General features: G+C 40.0%; 1 protein-coding gene across 1 annotated transcript in view; it reads right to left on the reverse strand.

Annotated features, from left to right (window-relative positions):
- CRYBG1 (crystallin beta-gamma domain containing 1) overlaps window positions 1-23085 on the reverse strand; it is a 203707-nt gene that overhangs the window by 96504 nt on the left and 84118 nt on the right. The window lies entirely within an intron of this gene.

Below are 23085 nucleotides of genomic sequence, written 5' to 3' on the forward strand. Positions count from 1 at the left end.
CAAAAAAAAAAAAAAAAAAAAAAAAAAAAAAAATACACCTTCAAAACGACCTCAAGTCGAGCTTTGCCTCCTTCTCTTCCCTCCCCTGTCTCCATTCTGCACTACAAGTGGCCTCCCACGTTCGCCAAGTGGATATTACCTTGCTTCTCCATCCTCTGGACACACTCCCTGCCACCTCTCAGGCCTGGGGCTACACACCGTGGTAGCAGGGCCTGCCCTCAGGGAGGAAGGCAAAGAAGAGTTCTTTTTAACGTGGGGCCATTCTTGCCCAGGTCTAGGGGAGATATTGAATCTGTTCTTTTTTACTTCTTAACATAAATTCATTCAAAATGTATAGCTGCATTCAAAATACCAAATAAAAGTAAAACCTTTATGACTTTAAAAAATCAGTTAAATTAAATTTCATCTTCTTAAATGTAAAAGCACTTTAAAAAGAGAAATATATAGTACAATTATAAACGTTTGCAAGTTACTACACACTATAACTATTGCTAGGAACATATCAGTGTGTGAACAGCAAGATGGTTAATATTAAAAACACACTGGCGGGGCTTCCCTGGTGGCACAGTGGTTGGGAGTCTGCCTGCCGATGCAGGGGACACGGGTTTGTGTCCTGGTCCGGGAAGATCCCACATGCCGCGGAGCGGCTGGCCCCGTGAGCCACGGCTGCTGAACCTGCGCGTCCAGAGCCTGTGCTCCGCAACGGGAGAGGCCACAGCAGTGAGAGGCCTGCGTACCGCAAACAAACAAACAAACAAACAAAAAACACATTGGCAAAGGTGTCAAGGTCACAACTGACAATATCTGAACATATAACTTAAAAAATGACCACAGATACATAACTTAATGAACAGCAAGACACAGCTTCTTTTGCATTGTTATTTTTTTCAGTCCTTCTCCAGATTAGCTTCTGAGTCATGGAGTAGTTTGGCAAATGTAATCATAGTCGCCATCTTTTCTAAGCAAGCAGTGCTCTTCTTATAAAGATATAATCATAAGTCAACTCTCCATGAATTAGATTCCTCACTGAATATGTAAATACATGTTTGTCTCAGTTTATGCAAGACAAGTCTATCTTTCATGGTTAGTTCAGAAGATGACAACAGACCAAAACATGTTTTGAAATTACATGTCCAGAAAATTATCTTATGTACCACCGAAGAAAAAGAAAAATGTCAAGAAACAGTACTCAATCTTATTCTGATAATTTTTCGTTAGTATTCATAGTAAATGAAGAATCCAAAAAAGGGATGGCAGAACAGAGACTGTTTAGGTCAGCAGCTATTATTACTGGCGGACAGAATATTATTGACATTCTCTCCACTGTATGTATCTCTCTCTCTCCTCTCTTTTTCCTGTTGTCCCCTCTTCTTTCTTTATTCACTTCTGCTGCATCCATTACCTGGTTCTCTTTTCTCTTTTGTTTGTGCCTTAAATCTTCCAGTGATAGTCACCCTTGCTAGAAATGTAATCCTCTTCCTGCTATTTCCCTCTTCTGGAATTGACTTTCTTAACATTATGAATACACATTTTTAAAGATTAAAACTTTACCAGTGTCATATAAGCCTAATAAATGGATGTTTTTCATCTTTTATATTCCCGTAATATAATTTTTGCAGAGATGCAGTCACAGCACAGACAATTATGACACTAGCTGAATAGTTAGTTGTCATGTCTCCTTAGACTCCTCTTGGCCATGAGTGACTCCCATTGGTTTTTATGACCTTGACAGTTTTGAGGAGTACGGGTCTGACCTTTTGTAGAATGAGCCTCTACTGGAATTTGTCTGGTGTTTCTCTCATGATTAGACTGGGGTTATGGGTTTTGGTGAAGACGAGTACAGAGGTCAATGTGATTTTCACCATATTATATCAAGGGTACACACTATCAACATGATTTGTGGCTACTGATGTTGACTTTGGTAATGTTTGCCATGTTTCTCCACTGTGAAGTTACTCTTTGATCCCCCTTCTATAGCGTAGTCTTTGGAAGGAAGTCCCCATGCGGAGCTCACACTTACAGAGTGGGGCTATTATGTTCCCCCTCCTTAAAGGTGCAGTATTTACATAAATTATTTGAAATTCTGCATTGGAGCTTTGTCTCTTCTCCTCTATTTATTTATTTATTTACTCACTTATTTCTATCAGTACGGACTCAACGATACTTGTTTTATACTTTGAGTTATAATACAGTGCTGCTTTCTTTATTTTATTGCTCAAATTGTTCCAGTTTTGACTATTGGGAACTATTTCAGTTAGCTTCTAGGACCTTTTGACGTATCTCTATTATTGCATATTCGTGTGTGTGTGTGTGTGTGTGTGTGTGTGTGTGTGTGTGTTTGGCACATTTTTACTTTCTGGCACTGTAAGACATTCCAGGCTCATCTTGTATATTTTGTGCTCCAGTCCTAAAATCAGCCATTTTTTCAAGAAGCCCTGGTTTATTTTACTGGAGAATGGTATCAGAAACCAAGATCTGGGCTCTAGTGCTTGTTGCTACTGCGGTGTCATTGCTTCTAGACCCGCTCACCTGACAGAGCAAGGAAATATGTGTGTGTATACTAACTGGTGTATATACAAATATACCTAAATGTTTCCATATGTAACCACCTGTATCTATATTAAGCTAAATATGATTTCATACTAATGTTGAAAGCAGTTTTTAATCCAGCTGTAAGGTGGGAAAGTAGGGGAGGTGTAGAGAAAACAAGACTGCCCAGAAGTTGGTAATTGTTGAATGGTGTGATGGTACATTATGCTATTCTCTCTACTTTCGTGTAGAGAGAATAATACACACCAAAAAAAATTTTTATACATAATAAAAAAATTTTTTTTTAATAAGAACAGTTAGAGAAGGTAGTCTTGGCCTCACTCCAAGCCCATTTACTCTTCCTTTATACAAGATTCTAAAGAGCACTGTTAGCTAATTTCCAAACATGTAACTAATCGAAACACTTTAAACATTTTAAAAGATTTTTTTAAAGTACACAGTGACAAAAGTAAGAAATGACAGGTAATAAAAAGGAAACTTCTAGAAAAAAAAGAATAATACAGAAATAATTTGCTGCAATAGCAGACAGAACAATACACTTCAATAGGCTCTCAGAACATTACTGTATTTCCATAAAAAATGCTGTTATCCATAATAATCATGCTTCATCAAGAAAAAGCTAAATAATTTTAGCATATTCTGTTTTAAAAAAGAAAAAATAAGTAAACATATCTTCAGATAGTTTTTACTCAAAACAGTAAAACTTTAGAAGTTTCCAACATACAAGGATAGACACTAAGTCATCTATAAAACTCAGCTGTTTAGAACAACTCACTTCCCAAAGTTCCAGACAGCCAAGTACCACAAGTCAGGGATAGACACCCGGTTCTCCAAAATATCTATGTAATTTATATTTCCACAGAAACACATTTAGTGTTCATGGCAGTCTCAAATTTACCTTAAAAAGAAAAAAAAATAATTCAACAAAATCAGTTCCCACTCTAATAACTCTTTGAAGGAAAAATACTACTTGACTTTTTTTCAAATTCCACTTCTGATTAAAGATATTAAGCAGATATCATCTTATGTTTGCAAAGTTTTTCATAGAATACTGTGATCTTCTTCTCTCCCTGCAAAGGAGAAGCTAAAGCCATACTGATATGCCTAGTGTCAGAGAGTAAGTATCTTTTGCTTAAAAATACCCTGAATCAGTGAGCAATTTATTGGCCAGCCCATTCTGTTGAAAGAAATGTTTCGACAATTACTATTAAACTTCTCTCTTAAATCAGACCAAAGATAAGAGATAGAGGGTGAAAGATTCTCTGTTTTTGTCTATTCTGTTAGCTATTACCTATTTTTACTTATTCTATCCTTTTTGTCTATGGCATGCAAATAAATAGGACTCTTTCTCTTTTGAGTGCCTGGCATAAAGAGAGCTTAATAAGGCTAAAACATGCTTCGGAAGGGGAGAGGCTTGGGAAGGGGAGAGGCTTGGAAAACTGCAACAGCTCAGAGGCTCCTGCTCACCCCTAACCCACATCCCACTTGTCACCTGGCTGGTAGTGCTGTCGCCTCCTTGGGAGAGTAACTTGCATTCAAGAGATTGTGCCAAGCACTCCCTTAAGAGGACTCTTCTTGGGGTGTGATGTTCCAGAAATTAATCCCCAGGTACTTTTTACCTATCTGGTACAGAAAGGCTTCTGAGCTCATTTGAATAATTTATAGAGACGATTAAAATAGAGATGATCCTGTGGAAATATGAATAGTGAAACCAGGTCAGCATTATCTCTCAGCAGACCAGGCAGGTACCTCTGAAATGCCTGCAGAAAAGACCCGCTCATTGATACACACATGTTCCCTCTGTTTTCATAGTTCATTGTTCTGCCATTCCTGGCGCCGGGATATTGCCTTAAGTCAAGATTTGCCTGCTTTTTGCTTCTAGGATTTATCAGCAACATTCTGGAAGGGGAGGCCACGTTGCATGTTCAGCCCTGCTCCATGGAGACCAACATAACTTTCAGACCTAAGAGACATCCTCAAAAAGCTTAGTTCAAGTAACTTCTCTCTAAAGATTAGAAATCACATGATACATGTCCCTTCCACTTCCCCATGCCATGCCCCTCCTCTCCGGTCCCTCTCCTCCAGCCCCAACTGTGCCAAGCAGAGAGCAGCCTCCCTTCAGGTAGAAGACCACAACGGCGGGGCCAAAACACTGCAAGAACGACAGGTATTTGGGTCATTTCCATTTGACTGTGTTTGACAATGTGATACATTGACTCTACAGTGCAGGAAACTCAAGTTCAGGAATTCCAGGATTCTTTACTGAGCCCAGCAGCACACTGCTTGGAGTCTAGGCACCAACACCCTTGCTTTTTCTTGTTTGCAAAGGAGAGCTAATGATACCAACTCAGGGGCTCATGTATGAGCTAATTAATGATCGCACAGGGCTAAATATAAAGAGGCTTCATGGTACAGGCAGGTAATACGTCCCTTGAGGAGTAACACATGGGAACTACACTGTTTGAGAGCCCAGCAAAGCTGTGTCAATCACTGAGGAAGGTGGTCTTAGCAGACCCACCCCAGTTCTTTATGATTATATACTTGTTGTTTGGTTTCCTATTTTATCTATTTATTTTCTTTATTATTATTGTTATTATGTTTGGCTGTGTCAGGTCTTAGTTGAGGCACGCAGGATCTTTTTCGTTGCAGTACTTGGGCTTTTTCATTGCAGCGCTCAGGCTTCTCTCTAGTTGTGCCACGCAGGCTCCAGGGCACGTGGGCTCTGCAGTTTGTAGCACGCGGTCTCTCTAGTTGAGGCACGTGAGCTCAGTAGTTGTGGCATATGGGCTTAGGTGTCCTGCGGCATGTGGGATCTTAGTTCCCCAACCAGGGTTCAAATCCGCGTCCCCTGCATTGGAAGGCAGATTCTTTACCACTGGACCAGAGGGGAAGTCCCTGTTTTCCTATTTTTAGATTCATCCTTTTCATGGTGCAGAATTACTGTATTTATATTTCTTATTTAACTTCTTACCTGTGTTTGGCTTTCAATCACTTCAGAGCATTGTGTTTACCAGGCTTCTGCTGGACAGACAGGACGGGAGTGACTACACTAACGACCTGGGGACAAAGGGAAGCTCCGTGTCCAGGACTTGGCCTGGCAGCCTGAGTGCTATACCACCACCCCCAGCAGCACGTGTGACAGCTTACTATCTCTGTATGTGAAGGCTCCATGGGCCTTGGGGCAGAGTCGTCAAAGCTGTTTGTTACAAAACTGGTTCCTGACCAAAAATACTGACTTTCTGTTACGTAAGATAGCTGCAAGGTCCTTTTAATGCCATTAATTGGGTTAGAAGATGGGAAGGTTGTGGCACAAGGGAACAAAACAGGTTTTAGACGCGACTGCCTAGGAAACACTGCAGGGATGGTTAATCCCAACAGTTACAAAACTGAAGAAAAGAGAAGCACTGTACTTACAGTATCAAATTGAAATTAATAAATCAAACCAAATTAAGAAAATTGAACAAAGTGCTGAATACCTACTAAGTAGTCATTAAAAAATAAAATAGTTAAGGAAATTAAGCTGAAAGTAGAAGGTACAGAGAAACATTTGTTCATTCATTCAACAAACATTTATTGAGCACCTAGTGTGTGTCAGACATTGTGTTAGGAAGGGGGTATAGCAGTGAATAAGAGACAAAAATCTCTGCTTCACAGAGTTTATATTGTAGGGGAGAAAGACAGAAAATAACAAGCAAACAAATAAAAGAAAATATATAGTAATCCGTATTGTGCAAATAATTCATGCAGGCTGAGGAGATGGTGACTGACCTTTCTGCACAGGTGACACTTAAGCTGTGAAGGATGAGAAGGAATCAGTCCTGTGAGGACTGGGGGAGTGTGTTCCAGGCCAGGCAAACAGGTAGGGTCCAATTCTCAAGACAAAAAAAGGGTTCAGCACATCAAGTAACTGCTCCAGTGTGTCTGGGGCAGAGCTGGGGGGAGTTTGAGCTGTGCAAGGGAAGGGGCCAGTTCACAAAAGGCCTGTAAACACGTATAAAGACCTGAGTTTTCTCAAGAGAAAATATCTGCAAAAAAAGCAACTGACAAGGAATTGATCTTCAAAATATACAAACAACTCATGCAGCTCTATATCAAAAAAACAAACAACCCAATCAAAAAATGGGCAGAAGATCTAAATAGACATTTCTCCAAAGAAGACATACAGACGGCCAAAAAGCACATGAAAAAATGCTCAACATCACTAATTATCAGGGAAACACAAATCAAAACTACAATGAGTTATCACCTCACACCAGTCAGAATGGCCATCATCAAAAAGCCCACAAACAATAAATGCTGGAGAGGGTATGGAGAAAAGGGAACCGCCCTACACTGTTGGTGGGAATGTAAATTGGTACAGCCACTATGAAGGTTCCTCAAAAAACTAAAAATAGAACTACCATATGATGCAGCAATCCCACTCCTGGGCATATATCCAGAGAAAACCATAATCCAAAAAGATACACACACCCCAATGTTCATTGCAGCAGTATTTACAATAGCCAAGTCATGGAAACAACCTAAATGTCCATCAACTGAGGAATGGATGAAGAAGATGTGGTCCATGTATACAATGGAATATTACTCAGCCATAAAAAAGAATGAAATAACACCATTTGCAGCAACATGGATGGACCTAGAGATTACCATACTAGGTGAAGTAAGTCAGACAGGCAAAGACAAATATCATATGATATCACTCATATGTGGAATCTAATTTTAAAAAATGATACAAATGAACTTATTTACAAAACAGGAACAGACTTGCAGATATAGAAAACAAACTTATGGTTACCAAAGGGGAAACATGGGGCAGGGGGAGGGATAAATCAGGAGCTTGGAATGAACATACACACGCTACCATATATAAGATAGATAACTGACAAGGACCTACATAGCACAGGGAACTCTACTCAATATTCTGTGATAACCTATATGACAAAAGAATCTAAAAAAGACTGAATATATGTATATGTATAACTGAACAACTATACTCCAATAAAATAAAAAAACCCAAAAACCCAGAGTTTTCTCTTTTATGTGTGATAGGAAGCCCTTGAAGAGTTACAAGCAGAGAAACAGTAGGATTTGATTTATGCCTTGAAAAGATGACTCTGCTGCCCTATGCAGAAATAATGGTGGAGGTAAGAAGGGGGGCAGAGAGACCAGCGAGGAGACGACTGCAGTGTGGCACTTACGTCCTTAGTCCTGGGATAACTACTTGCTCATTGTTGGGAAAGCAAATGACAAATGATCATTTTGTGTGCATCACTTCACATGTCACATCTACATGTCTGCTGGGACACAGAGCAATCCCACTTTTGTGGCCTGGGAAATTTTAGATCGCATTAAATAACAAGAGAGCCATTGCCAAGTGGTACTCTGTGTACATCTGAATTGTAGATTTATGGTGTTTTACTCATCCTGGCCCTTTTGACGCCCTCGGTTTACTGTTGACTTCCTACCATACTTTTGTCAGTGGTTACACCAAAACCACACTCAATCATCAATTCTCCCCCAGACCTATTTTTTGGGGTAGAGACTTTCTTTCTCTACAAAGAAAAGTGAAACTCTTCAGGAGGAATTCCTTCTTGTGTCAGCTTCACGTTCTGATAGCTTCCTCTTAGTTTGAGAAGATGTCTCTCTTCTCCAAAACTACGGACCACCTGAGCTCAAGGTCTGTCTTGCAACCAATATGCACCTCCCAAATGATGCCCTCATTCTGAAGCATTTTTACTACAGTCCCTTCTCCTTTTTCCTCTTTTCAGCTTCTATAACTGCCTTGGCCTATCTTAACAAGCAGCCCTTCCCTCTGTGCTGCTACCCCTTTGACAGTCTTTCCTAAATCTTCCCCGTCCAGTCTTTGCTCTCCTTTAACCTGTAAATAAACCTCAGGCTCTCTCTCCAGCTGCCAGTGCCCATTTTCCACCACTCCCATAACCTTTAAGAACTGTTTGAATGCAGCTATATCCTTCTTTTTGCCAAATCCATTATCCCCTTCAACTTACTTATTTCTTGAATTCCCTCTTTCAATTTTACCTTCTACTTGTGTGAACTATAATGTTTTTCTTTTTAAGTTTAATCCTTCATTCTCTTGTCACTTATTCAACCTTACAGACAACTCCCAGTTATGGATGATTCTGTCTTACCCCATCACTGGCATTCTTTCTCCAAACTTACAATCCCTGATGCAAATCTCATTGGGGTCAGAAGTATTTTAAAAGTAAGAATCTTCAGATTTTGGAAAGGTAGTATGTATACGTACCATAACACATTAATATTTCTGTAGCAAAAATGTATGACAATTTACTGTAAATGGGATAATTAAAGATAATAAATTGCCTTATAAGCATTCAGGTCAGATTTTGCTGCCAAATGAGTTTCAATGTCAATCTACAAAAAAAAAAAAAACAAAAACAAACAAAAAAAATGAAAGAAAGAGAGAGAGAAAGAAAAGTAAAACTGAAAATTTTTCCATTTCTCATTTGCTCTGATGATAGCACAAATCTATTTCTCCATACTGCTCTCTCTCTCTTTTTTTTTTTTTTTTTTTTTTTGCGGTACGTGGGCCTCTCACCATGGCCCACGGGCCCAACCGCTCCGCGGCATGTGGGATCCTCCCAGACCAGGGCACAAACCCACGTCCCCTGCATTGGCAGGTGGACTCTCAACCACTGCGCCACAAGGGAAGCCCTGCTCTCTCTTTTATTCTAAAACTTTCTACCTGGTTTTCAAGTTCCTACTTCAAAGTCAACATTTTCTAAAAGGAACAAATCAATTTTTCCTTGCAAGCAGTCTTCCTTTCTAAAGGATTTCATTTGTCACCAGGAACACTATTTTTTCTAGCCTCCCAAATTAAAAATCTTAAAATCTTTCATTCTATCCACTTTTGCTCCTACATGTAATGCATCATTGGATCTCTTGACTTCACCCATTCAACAGCCTCTACCTTAATACAAGCCCATACTGTTTTTTTTTTTTTGGCTGCATTGGGTCTTCGTTGCTGTGCGCGGGCTTTCTCTAGTTGAGGCGAGTGGGGGCTACTCTTTGTTGCGGTGCACAGGCTTCTCATTGCAGTGGCTTCTCTTGTTGGGGAGCACAGGCTCTAGGCACTTGGGTTTCAGTAGTTGTAGCACACGGGCTCAGTAGTTGTGGCTCGCGGGCTCTAGAGCACAGGCTCAGTAGTTGTGGTGCACAGGCTTAGTTGCTCTGTGGCATGTGGGATCTTCCCAGACCAGGGCTTGAACCTGTGTCCCCTGCATTGGCAGGCAGATTCTTAACCACTGTGCCACCAGGGAAGCCCCAAGCCCATACTGTTTTAATAGCCTCTTGGGCAGTTTCTGAGATCCCAGTCCCCACCTCTGTTCACAGCGTTTTATATCCCTCAACCGTGCCCTTCCATCACACCAGGAATATCAATGCCACTACCTCTGAAATACTGCATTCATTACGAATTCTTCTTTCCTCAAGACCTTACAATAATTTCTCTGTATTTAAAGACTGGACCCCACCCCACACTTATTCTTGAAAAAAATTCTACTTCCTAAGTTTCCTTTCTGTACCATTCTCTCTAACCAAATACATTCTATCAATACTTTGCTTAATTTATCATCTCACGTGTTCAACTATCGCCTCAATTCTGATGCCTTTCCTAATTGTAAGACAGAACAACACAGTATCAAATGTAACTGGTACACTGGGTCTTATTTTTTGTCTTAAGTAAAATTAGTTTGTCATTTCTTTTAGGCTTGTTTTAGGGTAAGTTGTTGGTAACTTGTGAGACTGAATTAGTCAGTGTACTTCCAACAATTCCCTTTTCATTCCCCTCCATTGAAAGGAGAAACTCCCATGCTTGTACCTCATTAACAAGCATGAAATGAATACATAAATAGCACATGTACCAAACATAAGGAACAAAGGATAAGCCATCCGCAGAATGCTAGCACTAAAACTGCAGACACACTAGGGACGTTTAATGAGCTTTGAATGAACGCCGAGCACGTGGGTATTTGAATCTCTTTCCTTATTTTGTGTACTTTGACCTTCTCCTGCTTCTTTCCTTTTCTCCTATAACCCACCTACTAATTCCATCATTACTATCTATGCTGTGAAAATATGTGTTGCTCTATTTAGTACTTTAGATGACCATCAATGAATATTTACTCACAAACTTTAAAATATTTGCTCTCTCAAATATCATTTTTAAACAAGATGAGGGTCGAGAAGACAACTCATTGCAAAATCAGCAAGCACCATAGGAAGGTCGGAATATCAATTTTCTCAACCATCCCTCTCCCAATAACTCCAACCTGAATACCATCATCAGATTTATAGATGAAACTAGATATTCAAGGTTGCTAATGCTCAGATAGATAGGAATGAATTTCCAAACAATTAAATTTAAGAATGATTTTAAAAACTAAAGAACATTCAGATTTTACAAAACTAAAGAACATTCAGATTTAAAGAGTAACTACAAGGTGTAATAGACAAGCTGGCTAAGCACAAAATAGAACAGAAAAGACTGGTATGATGGGGGGTGGTGTGGGTATAAGTAACAAGTCAGTGAGAGCAATGCGATTATTAAGTTTCTCTTAAAAGACAATATCAGGGATTTCCCTAGTGGTCCAGTGGTAAAGAATCCACTTGCAATGCAAGGGATGGGGGTTCGATCCCTGGTTGGGGAACTGAGATTCCACATGCCGCGGGGCAACTAAGCCCGCGCACCACAACTACTGAGCTCGCGCGCCTCAACTAGAGCCCGCGTGCTGCAAACTACAGAGCCCACGCGCCCTGGAGCCGCGTGCCACAACTAGAGAGAAAACCTACACACCACAGCTAGAAAGAAGCCGCGCTCCGCAATGAGGAGCCCGCGCACCCCCAACGAAAGATCCCTCGTGCCTCAACGAAGATCCCGCATGATGCAACTAAGACTCGACGCTGCCAAAAATAAATAAAATGAAATTTAAAAATAATAAATCTGTAAAAAAAAAAAGACAATATGATAAGATGAATTAATAAAAATGTTACATAAAATTACAGACACTAGAAGTGGAAGAACATTATATGTAATCTAGTCCAGTTGTTTTCATGATTCTATCAGCAGTAAAGCATTTTATTCAAAAGAAGTTGTACAGGGATTCAGTCATACATAGAAAACAGATATAAGTGAGCATCTCTGAGTGAAGACAAGGCGTGAAGCTTGCAAGCCTGAGTTCCTCTCCCATCCAGCTTTCCATCCATCCCTTTCTTCCTGTTGCAGCCTCCAAGGCATCTCAGAGGATCCCTAGGGTTCTACAGAGCACTGTCTCATCCAACTCTCATCTCCTAATTTACAAATATAAAAGTTGAAGTCAGAGCTCTGGTCTTTGGGCTGCATTCTGTGCTTTATAATTCACTTTTCCAGTTATTGCAATTAGTGTATTGAGTGTCTTCTATATGGCAGGCACAGTACTAGGTGTGAATAAGATGTGAATGTGAATACCCTGCCCTAGAGAAGTCTAGTGGAGAAGAGACATAATTTCTGAATAATGATATGGAGAAATCACTTGGGATATTATAAAATTCCATGAGAACATGAGAGATATCAGACAATACCACCTGAGAATTCAGGGGAACTTCACAAATGAAATGATATTTAATTGGGGTTTTAAAGATGAATAGATGTTGATAAGTCATAATTTTTTGCATTCACAGGTACTTACCAGATTACTTTAGCCAGTTTGGATTAACACCATTTTAAAATAGAAAACCAAAGAGTTTTTTTTTTTTCAGGGTATTTATCATTGTTACAATGTATATTGTCATTTTGGAAAATATCTGAAAAAATTCAATATTTTGAATTAACATATACATTATGATGGAACTTCACTTAATTGCTAAGCTCATAGAAGTTAATTCTTAGAAGCATTTTGATATTCTCTTTAGTTATTTTGGGCAAAGCTTATGAGAGAACTCAAGGGCAAAGTCTTCTGCACTGGTTTGAATGACATTATCACCAATAGGGAGATGCTTTAAATTAGGAATTTTAGCATCTGTGCCAAATCAGTCCCTACTTGCCTCATCTTCTAAGTTGGTTGATGTTCATTTTAAGATACTAATAAAACAAAATCAAATAAGACAAAAGTTCCACATTATTTGGGGTTCTTTTTTGGATCATTTTGGTGAAGAGCATGTTCAAGTTTCTAAGATCTACATTCAAAGTCAGCAGGGAATTAGGTGAGATGGTCCACTGTTCATTGAGATGACCCAGGTTGCCTTGGAGAGATTCACTTAGGTTGCAATTGTCATAATTACAGAGATCTCTCATAATCACATGTTACCCAAAGGCTCTAAGCATTTAAGTTAGTGTTATCTGGTTGTCTTCCAGTCACAAATTTTCGTTTTTTCCCATGTTTTTCTGGACATTTTTTCCATATTGCTGGTTGAAAGTCATTAAAAATACCCCTTGGTAGCTGATAATGAACCACTAATTATCAGAGGACACAAATCTGTAATACTAAATTTTTGACCTCTCTATAGATGGTGTTTGACAAAAGCTTCCAAAAGAGAAAGACATTAGGTAAAATGGCAGAGAGAAATCAAAGCTCTGCTAAGAAGACAGTAAAATCAATAATCATGGGAATAAACATAGAATAATTAAAATACTAAGTCCCTTGTATTCAAGTCTGAAGACTTGAACATAAGAAACAGCTAAGAGGGGTCCATCTGACCAATGGGGTCTGCAAAGTACTAACTTCAAATGTTTAATTCCACCTTCAATTGTCACTTCAGCATTTAGATGTTCTTCAAAAGTGTGTGTGTGTGTGTGTGTATGCGTGTAACACACAAACATATATGTATATACATATATACACACACACATACAAACACATATATATATTTAAATCTATTACCCATTTCATTAAGTTATGGGTTACATTCTAATCAGTACCCTGAGGAAACTGTAGCTCAGAAGTACATACAGCTTGCTTTTTCTAAAGCACATTACAAAACTAGTCTGACATACACATTCTACACATTCCATTCCAGTAGCTTCAAAGCTATCATGTGCAAAACAAAGCAGATGTATAATATTACAGGTGGAGAAGAGGGGGATGAATAAGCATCAAAGGCAAGCTCAGGCTGGTGGTGCTGGCCACCTCACATATTACAAAGTAGCACAGACGATCTATTACTAAAACAAAACACTGGCTTTAACAAACAGGGACTGGGGATAATGAGTGACCACTGGTGTTGAGACCTTGAGTCACCTCTCAATCTTAAGACAACATCTCCTGGGACTTCTCTGGTGGCACAGTGGTTAAGAATCCGCCTGCCAATGCAGGGGACATGGGTTTGAGCCCTGGTCCAGGAAGATCCCACATGCCACAGAGCAACTAAGCCCGAGCACCACAACTACTGAGCCTGCGTGCCACAACTACTGAAGCCAGTGCGCCTAGAGCCTGTGCTCTGCAACAAGAGAAGCCACTGCAATGAGAAGCCTGCTCACCACGACAAAGAGTAGCCCCCGCTCGCCGCAACTAGAGAAAGCCTGTGTGCAGCAACGAACACCCAACACAGCCAAAAATAAATAAATAAATGTATATATATAAAAAAGACAACAGCTCCTGTCAAATTCGGTACACAAAAAGCAATTCTGAGCTGCTGATTCAGAATCTTAAACGAATCATTCCACTGTTCAAAGCACCTTTATGTGATTTAATATCTGATTCAATTAAGAACTTGGTAATCTGCAAATAAGCTCAGCTCACAGGAAAGTAGCTTTTGAGAGAATGTAGGGTAGCATGGTTCTCTCCCAGCATTCAAAGTTCTCAAAAGCCTAAAGTAGAGAAGACTAAGTCTCAGAGAACAGTACCCAGCAGGAGCTACCTTCACCGGCATCGACTTTCCCAATTAAGCTCTAACCAACTGCAAAAAAAAAAAAAAAATTGTTTAACACTCAGAAAAAAAAAGTAAGGGAGTATGTTAATAAATAGTGCCCAGGATACGATCAAATATATAAGACTACCATGGCATTAGCCCTGTGAAACAGTAACACATACTGATTCCCAATCATGTACCTCATACTCAATTGTTATTAAAGTGACATTGGACAAATCAATATTCAGAAAGATTCCCTCAGCAGGACTCACCTCTAGATCCCGGTTACAGTACCTGTTTCTGGAATTTTCATATCTATTCCGGGAGTCGGGGCACCTATTCCGAGAGTCTGCCCTCCCGCTGCGACTGTCGGCACACCCGCTGCACCTGCCACAACCAGAACCACAGCAGGTTCGACCCACCCATTGAGGCTCTGGGTTAGGCCAGTCTTCAGATTTTCCTCAGAAGTAAGTATTGCAGAAATGCAGTGTCCAGAGCTACATAAGCAACCAGATCGCGTTCCAATTGGCCCAAATGTCGTCGAGTGTAGCCAGAGGGCTTTGTTCTTGACTAAAGAAGGGATCCCCAATGAGGGATTCCTGACCTACATAAATATTCTATGATTAGAATATTCGAAAGAAGACCCCCCCCTCCCCAATTGTCTTCTCTCTGGCCAACATGCCGACGTGATCCTCTCTCCATGTCTTCAGGAAAACAAATGAGTGTCACTGGCCAGTGACTCCTCTTTATTCTGGGAATGACGTCACAAGAACTTTAATTTTCTCCTGTACTACATTAGCTGGTAGGAATTCAGTTTGAAATTTAAGGATATCAGAGAATAACAATAATTACTACTTATAGAGAGCTTTGTATATGCCCTGGGCTTTACAGTCACTAACGATCCTTACAAGACAGCCATGCTGGTCAGGATGACCACCAGCCAGGGATTCCTGATGGAAATGGATCTGCCTTGACTCGAGCTAGACACGGAATCCTGAAGGACTTGAACTTAAATATTTTCAGCCCTTGATACTTTGAGTCTAAGACTGTTGTAAATATTTTTTATAATAAGTGAAAGAAATTCATTTGAACAAAGGGACTGAAAGACATACAGGAGCAGGACTGAGGTGAATGAGAGGGAAAAACATTTCAGTGACTCTTCTGAGACTGTCATTTAGTTCCACTGCATGAGTGACCAAAAAATATTATTTCACAAGTCCCATTCCCACTCCTGTCTCCTCTGATACCCACTCTCTAGTAAGAGCAGAGAAGCATTTCGGGTCTTCACTACCTAACAGTTCCAGCCACACAAGACTCCCGCCCCTACAAGCACACAACAAATTTAAACCTTAACTGGATAACCGAACACTAAGTTATTTTAAATAACTTAAAATAACTTTTTAAAAGAAAAAGAATACAAAAAGGTTAAAATGTCCCCTGTAAAAACACAATTTTTAACCAGTTTGAATACCAATGATTATCACCTTGTCACAATATCTTAAGCAAGATAAACCCAACACATAAGTGAGCAAAATACATGAAAAGATAATTCACTGAAGAAATACAAATGGCCAGTAAACATAAAAAAAGAGCCCAACCTCATGCTTTTTTTTTTTTTTTTTTATAAATTTATTTATTTTTGGCTGTGTTGGGTCTTCGTTGCTGAGGGCAGGCATTCTTTAGTCGTGGTGAGCAGGGGCTACTCTTCATTGCGGTGCGCAGGCTTCTCGTGGTGGCTTCTCTTGTTGCGGAGCACAGGCTCTAGGCACGCAGGCTTCAGTGGTTGTGGCACGTGGGCTCAGTAGTTGTGGCACACGAGCTTAGTTGCTCCATGGTATGTGGGATCTTCCCGGGCCAGGGCTCGAACCTGTGTCCCTTGCATTGGCAGGCAGATTCTTAACCACTGTGCCACCAGGGAAGTCCCCCAACCTCATTCCTAATTGAAGAACTATAGCTTTAAACAATGAGATACCAACAGAATGACAAAACGAAAAAAAAAAATCAATTACATACAACATTTATGAAGTGGTAGGAAAATAGGCACATTCATTCACTTTGGTTGGGAACTTAGGTTGATAAAACCTTTTTACGGGCAATTTGACAATATCTATAACATCTAAAAATAAGTGTACTTTTGATTCAGTAATTCCATTTCTAGAGAATTTATCCCATAGAAATACTGACAGGGCTTCCCTGGTGGCGCAGTGGTTGAGAGTCTGCCTGCCGATGCAGGGGACACGGGTTCATGCCCCGGCCCGGGAAGATCTCACATGCCGCAGAGCGGCTGGGCCCGTGAGCCATGGCCGCTGAGCCTGTGCGTCCGGAGCCTTGTGCTCTGCAACGGGAGAGGTCACGGCAGTGAGAGACCCACGTACCACAAAAAAAAAAAAAAAAAAAAAAAAAAACACCCAGAGAGAGGACAATGTTTATAAAAGAAAAAAAAGTGGAAATAACTTAAATGTTCATAAATAAAGATTGGTTAACTATAAAATAGTACAGCCATCGTAATATACATAGGGAATACTATCACGTAGTAGTTCAAAAGAGGCGTATTTATAGATACTGACTTGGAAAGATGATCACAAAGATTGCTTAGTAAAAAGAAACAAATTAGAGAATTGTATGCATTGCGTGATATCTTTTGGTTGGAAAAGTACAAATACACTAACTCTGTTTACATAAATGCATAACAAAAAACTCTGAAAGTATACACACCAAACTAGTTACCTTCAAGTGTAATGGGAGAATTTAAGTCTTCATTTTGTATGTTTCACACTCTTGGAAATTTTTTGCAACAAACAAATATAATATTTAGAAGAAAAATAATAAATATATTACCACATTTAAAAAACAAACAGACCTCAAAACCCTACCACAGACAAAGCTTTCCAGTTTGGGTTATGGGGAAATGGACTAGTTAATATATACTTATATATTTATTTATACATATGTGAATAAACAGCACCCACAGCCACTACCTCAAAGGAAGACAACACACGTACTTGGGGTGTAAAAAAAAAAAAAAAACCGGGCTTCCCTGGCGGCACAGTGCTTGAGAGTCCGCCTGCCGATGCAGGGGACGCGGGTTCGTGCCCTGGTCCGGGAAGATCCCACATGCCACGGAGCGGCTGGGCCCGTGAGCCATGGCCGCTGAGCCTGCACGTCTGGAGCCTGTGCTCCGCAAAGGGAGAGGCCACAACAGTGAGAGGCCTGCGTACTGCAAAAAACAAACAAACAAACAAAAAAAACCAACAACAAATCACTCATTGATCTCCTGCTACTTCCTTGTGACCATGGTACCTTCAAATGTACAATATCACAGATAGTTATATCCACAGGCTTGATTTTCCCAAAGCCAGCTATGCATAGGCAATCAACCTTTTTCTTATAAGGCCAGACATTTAGCTTTAATGAGAAAAAGAACTGGTATACCATATCCTGCTTTTGTAATGCCATTCTTGGGTTATTAAAGCGACATTCTCCAGCCCACAGAATGCCCAACATGTGAAACTTCCTATGTAGGAAAAGCACCTCTTGCTGCATCCAATAATACCAGGCTTTTTCAGAGGAAAAGTGCTCCCTAGGCCACTATGCTCTACCTTGATCTTCGCGGACCCCACAGCCCAAGTGCTGGAGAAGGAGGGTGGAGTCATGCTCCGGAAACAATCACATTCTCTTTCTGCTGCCCACACATGGCTTACCTGTGTGTATATGCATTTGGTGAGCTTTCCTTCTCTACCTTCTAGAGCGGAAATAAAAATTCAACTCATACGGAGCTGAAATGCTGCACATTTGCAATAGCATTGTTTTCCACTACTTTTTACTGCAAATAGACAGCATTTCATTCATGCAAAATTGATAATGTTCCAGCCATACAAATGCAATCTGACCCTTAGGGCCTCCCAGTCTGGTAAGGAAGGAGACTTGTAAATCAATATGGTAAATGCTGAGTTCCTGATGCATCCAAGGTAAATAAACAAGCTTTTGAGGGCAGGGATCACAAAGAAAGAGCTGTTTCAGCAGGATCTTAAAGGATGAGTAGAATTTTGCAGGTAGACAAGTGGAAAGACTTTCTAGGCATGGGAAAGAATATAGGCAAAGGTAGTAGAATGGTGCAGTAAGAAATTTGGGAACAACGGTAACGTCCTCGGGCAATGCAATCGGGACTGGTAGAGTTTACAGCAAATCAGAGAATCATGAAAAAATCACACGTGCATACCTAAACCATTTCAATGTGACTTTAATCACAATATAACTTAAATCATATCTATTCATTCCTCCATCTTCAAAAATATTTTGAATAGGCAGTACTTTCAAATAGTTCAAAATTCAAAATATGAAAAGGTGCACAGTAAAGTCTCTCTCCCACCTGCATCCCCTATCTACTCTTTTCCCCCACCTCTATCACAAGTAATTATTACTAGCTTTTCATGTATCCTTCCATAATTTCTTAATGAATCTACAAAGATATATCTATATCTATCTATCTGTCTATCTATCTATTCTAATCCCCCTTTTACACAAAATGTAACATGCTGTACACATTGCTCTCTATGTTGAATTATTTTTCTTAACAGTATATTTAGCCTTTTAGATCAGTACTTATAGAGCACAGAGAGACTCCTGCCATGCAGCCAGTAGGGAAAGGGATGAGAGATTGAAACTGGGCACTAGGCCTACCTGTATGGCTAGGGCCAGTCCCAGGGTGGGGTGGGTAAAATGATGTCAAGATCTGAAGGACGATGAAAGCAGAGATTTGGGACAAGGTAGGTCTAAGGGGCCAGCAGTCCCTAATCACACACCAGATGACACATGCAAGTGTAAGACAAAGTGCCAATAGGAGTGTGGAATGCAGAGTTGGAACAGATGGATGATACTCTTAAGTCCTTCAAGGAAGTCACTATCGGGAAGGGCTAACCTTAGTAATTAAATGCCTCCGTCTCAGGATTAGGGCTTGGGGGTCGGAACTTGGATTTCGAAGGTCTTACTACCTGCAGGATGATTTCAGAAGAGTCCCTGGTGAGATCAGCAACATGGGTGATCTGAGACAAAATGTAGGAGCCCAGCAACCAATGTTCACGTACTGTGTCCCAGGCCAACCCAACACTGGGCTGCATGGGATGGGGCAGGGCGGGTGGACAAGTCTGAGCCCTCTTAAGTACTTCATATTTTGAACTTAGTCCAACCGAAGAAATGAGGTAAGCCTGGGGATTGGGCATCCAGAGGAAAACCAGTGGGCCCACGTGGAGCAGCTAGAGAGAGAGAAAGCAGAAGTTATAGGGCTGGGAAGAGAAACGGATGTCACCTCTCAGAGTGTTCAACCACCTGAGAAACATGGAAATGAACGTGTTAGGAAACGTTCTGTCCTCTCTGCTACCTCGACAAATGCTTGTTGAATTGAACTGTTATCCTTATTGACTGAACTAGAATAACCAGGCTGGAAGCTGGACAACACTCCACCTTGACAATTACAAGATTAACTGGGTGATGAAAAAGCTGTCAAAAGCAACTGTGGTAGAACCATCTCTGAGATACTTGAGACTAAAGCAGATACCTGTCTTGGATGATTTGGGAGCATCCCAATCTCAAGAGTGGGATGAGACCTTCACAGATATCTCCTGAATGATGAGGCAGAGAAGCATTAACAAGAATCAAAATCTGTACACATGAGTTCTGAAGAAGCAGCACTGATTTGGCAAAATTCTTTCTCCTCTATAGATTATAGCAACTTTGGTTTGGGGGTGTGGGGCTTATTTTTTCTTTTAAAAAGTACACATACACACACTTATACACATGCACGTGCAAACACACTTACAGGCAATGGGAATTAGAGGCTTTATCCAAGTCAAGAATGAAAAAGTCCAAACGGTTAAAGCAAAATAACTCTTTTCTTTTGCTTGAATTAATCAAACAATTGCTGTGCCCACTTATTCCTTCTTACTTGTTTGAACTTGGCTCCAGAAGGATTGAAAATGTGACAATTTTACTTATCACTATTGTCAGATACAATTTTCTAGATCAAAATAAGTGATTAGAATTGAAGGGAAATTGAAAGATTTTCATACTAGAAATCACTGAAATTCTCATTAAGGTAATTACTCTCTTTGAAGATGCTAATTTTAATTAACAATACTTTGCTCAGTATTCTTATTCTATTTTTTTTTTAAGAAATGCTTTAATTAATAAAGGGTGTTACTTCATGTTCTGGAAATATCTCTATGTAGTGGAATTAAGACATTTTCACTTAAAAAATGAATTCAGTAGTAAATATAATAAGTATATAATACAGCAAAACATATTAATCTACAATGTTAATCCTTTCTTACATGCAAAGAAAGAATTTCAATATAATTATCACATATGATATATGTTTTCACTCAATGATACCACTTCCTTATGCTTTTCTCTCATATTAAAAGTCTGTTACAAATATAAATATTTGTAACAAATATAAATATTTACATAAATATATCTTCTACTCTAAAGCTGACTAAAGGTTTTATGTAGCCGTTTAAAGGAAAAATTGTTTGGTATAAATAAATATAATCCCTGATGATGTTTCTCATCTAAGATTTAAATTCTAGTAATATTCTCCTTTGATTTGTAGTTGTGCTTTTTTTCCTAGTTGACGCATACATGCATTTGAGAGGCAATACCAGCTTTATAATTATAAATCCCTATTTCCGTTTATACAAGCTGGAAGAACAATGTCTTCTTTTAATTGAAGGATTCAGTACAGTATTGTCAGCTCTAAAGAATGTCTAAGGAATGTTAATAGCATGTTAAATAAGTAAACACAGTAACACAGAGTGTACGGAACAAATATAGAGAAGGAATAAATCCTGGTTGTTTGGGGGAAGGCACATGGCTTCACTTCAATGAAAATAAAAAATTGAAACATTCATCCGAGTAAATAGATATAACTTAGAGGGCTAGATCAAGTCAGGTATCTTAAGAAGAACTGATGGCCTTCTGCCTGGGAAAGGCGCCAAGGGTGGCCCTGATACAACTGCCTAGTAAATCTGCTGAATCCTGCAGGAAATGACCAGGCTTGCTGCCCAGAGTGGATTAAGAGAAGAGTCCTTTGGACGTATGGGAGGCGCCCTGGCATGCTGGCACTCACAGTGGGTACGAACTACCCAGAATCTACATGGAGTTAGCTTCTGTTTCCCAGAACTACTGGCCAGGCTGGTGGTGTGGGGCTGTCCTGCACTTCTGAGAATGGTCTGGTTACTCCTCTCAGCCATGATCTCAAGAGACATAAAGTTGAGAACACATCAGTAGGCAAGAGAACGTCTGTTCCATGCCTCTCCCTTTCCTCCAGCCCTAGTAGAATATGCAGATGAGAAAGATCCAGAGAGCTAGAGCCCAGAGCAAGCAGGAGGAAGAAAGAGGGATGATGGAGGCGGGGAGAGGGAGAGGGAGAAACAGGCAGATCCAGAAGTGGACCCGGGAGCCAGTTCTTCCTGATGTGGACGTTTGACCATCTCTGAGCAGGAGGGTGTGGTACAGGCAGAGAGTACAGACGGTGCCTGGCTGACCCCATTTCAGGCAACACGTGGAGACAGTGTAGCCAGAAGGACATTTTGCCTCTGCTTGCTCCTTTCGTCCAGTTCCTACCCTGTTTCTATCTGCCCTGGCTCCCTTCCTACACTGGGTTCCCAGTTCATCCGTTTCTGGTTTCAAGCCTCTGCCTTCCCCAGGTGTACCGACTGGCCTCTTTCTCCCTGCCAGCCTTCATGGGACTGAGCTCTCTGGCTTGGCCTCGGCGCCTCTCCCATGAGCTGCCTGGTGCTCAGGGCTCCTTGACTGCAGCCTGGGACAGCAAGCAAGGGTTGAGAGAGCATGTCTAGATGGGATAAGGGGACTAGGAAGAAGACACGCCTATTGCTGAACTGCAGACCAAGGGAGGGGGCACTGCAGACCCTTCACCGCCACCCTTCTCAGGGAATTTACTTTTTGCCACAACTTTGAATGCTGCCACCAATTGTTTCCTGGACTTCAGTAAACATCATAGGATAGTTAATGGCATGATACTTGCAGAATTATTTTTATTTTAAGTTATTAAAGGAAAAATGTAGAAAACAACGCGAAACTCAGGGCCAGTGACTGGATTTATCAGGTTTCGTTTCCAGTTATAAACTATTTCTTATACAGAAAGAAGAACAAAATGCAAAACCAATTTGAAAGTGAGTATAAATTATAGGAAGCCAGGTTATTTTTTAGTTTAAATTTGATTTTTTAATTTCAACATTTCATAAAATTTAATTTTATATTTCTGGTACTCTGATTGATATTATGCTATCTGAGTTAGAAAGCATTTTCTGTTGAATTTCCCTACCTACTTTTGTCATTTTCTAATAAAATATGAGTTTATAATCGCATCATGTCCTTTTTTCTTACTGCTTTCCACCAGTAAGGATATTTTTTCATTTTAATTTTTAATTGTGGTAGAATACACATAACATACAATTTGCCATCTTAACCATTTTAAGTATATAGCTCAGTAGTCCTAAATACATTCACATTGTTGTGCATCCAATCTCCAAAATTTTTCATCTTGCACTAAGTAATTTTTTCACTTTTAATATATAGCATTACTAAAGCAAATTCCTTTGGGAGGGAGATTTCTTTCATGACAAAATATCTTTCATTACTAACCCTCAGTGATCT

Source organism: Aethalodelphis obliquidens, unplaced genomic scaffold (genome assembly GCF_003676395.1).
Source record: "Aethalodelphis obliquidens isolate GAN/ISIS:26980383/991018 unplaced genomic scaffold, ASM367639v1 scaffold3, whole genome shotgun sequence".
NCBI classification, from domain to species: Eukaryota; Metazoa; Chordata; class Mammalia; order Artiodactyla; family Delphinidae; genus Aethalodelphis; species Aethalodelphis obliquidens.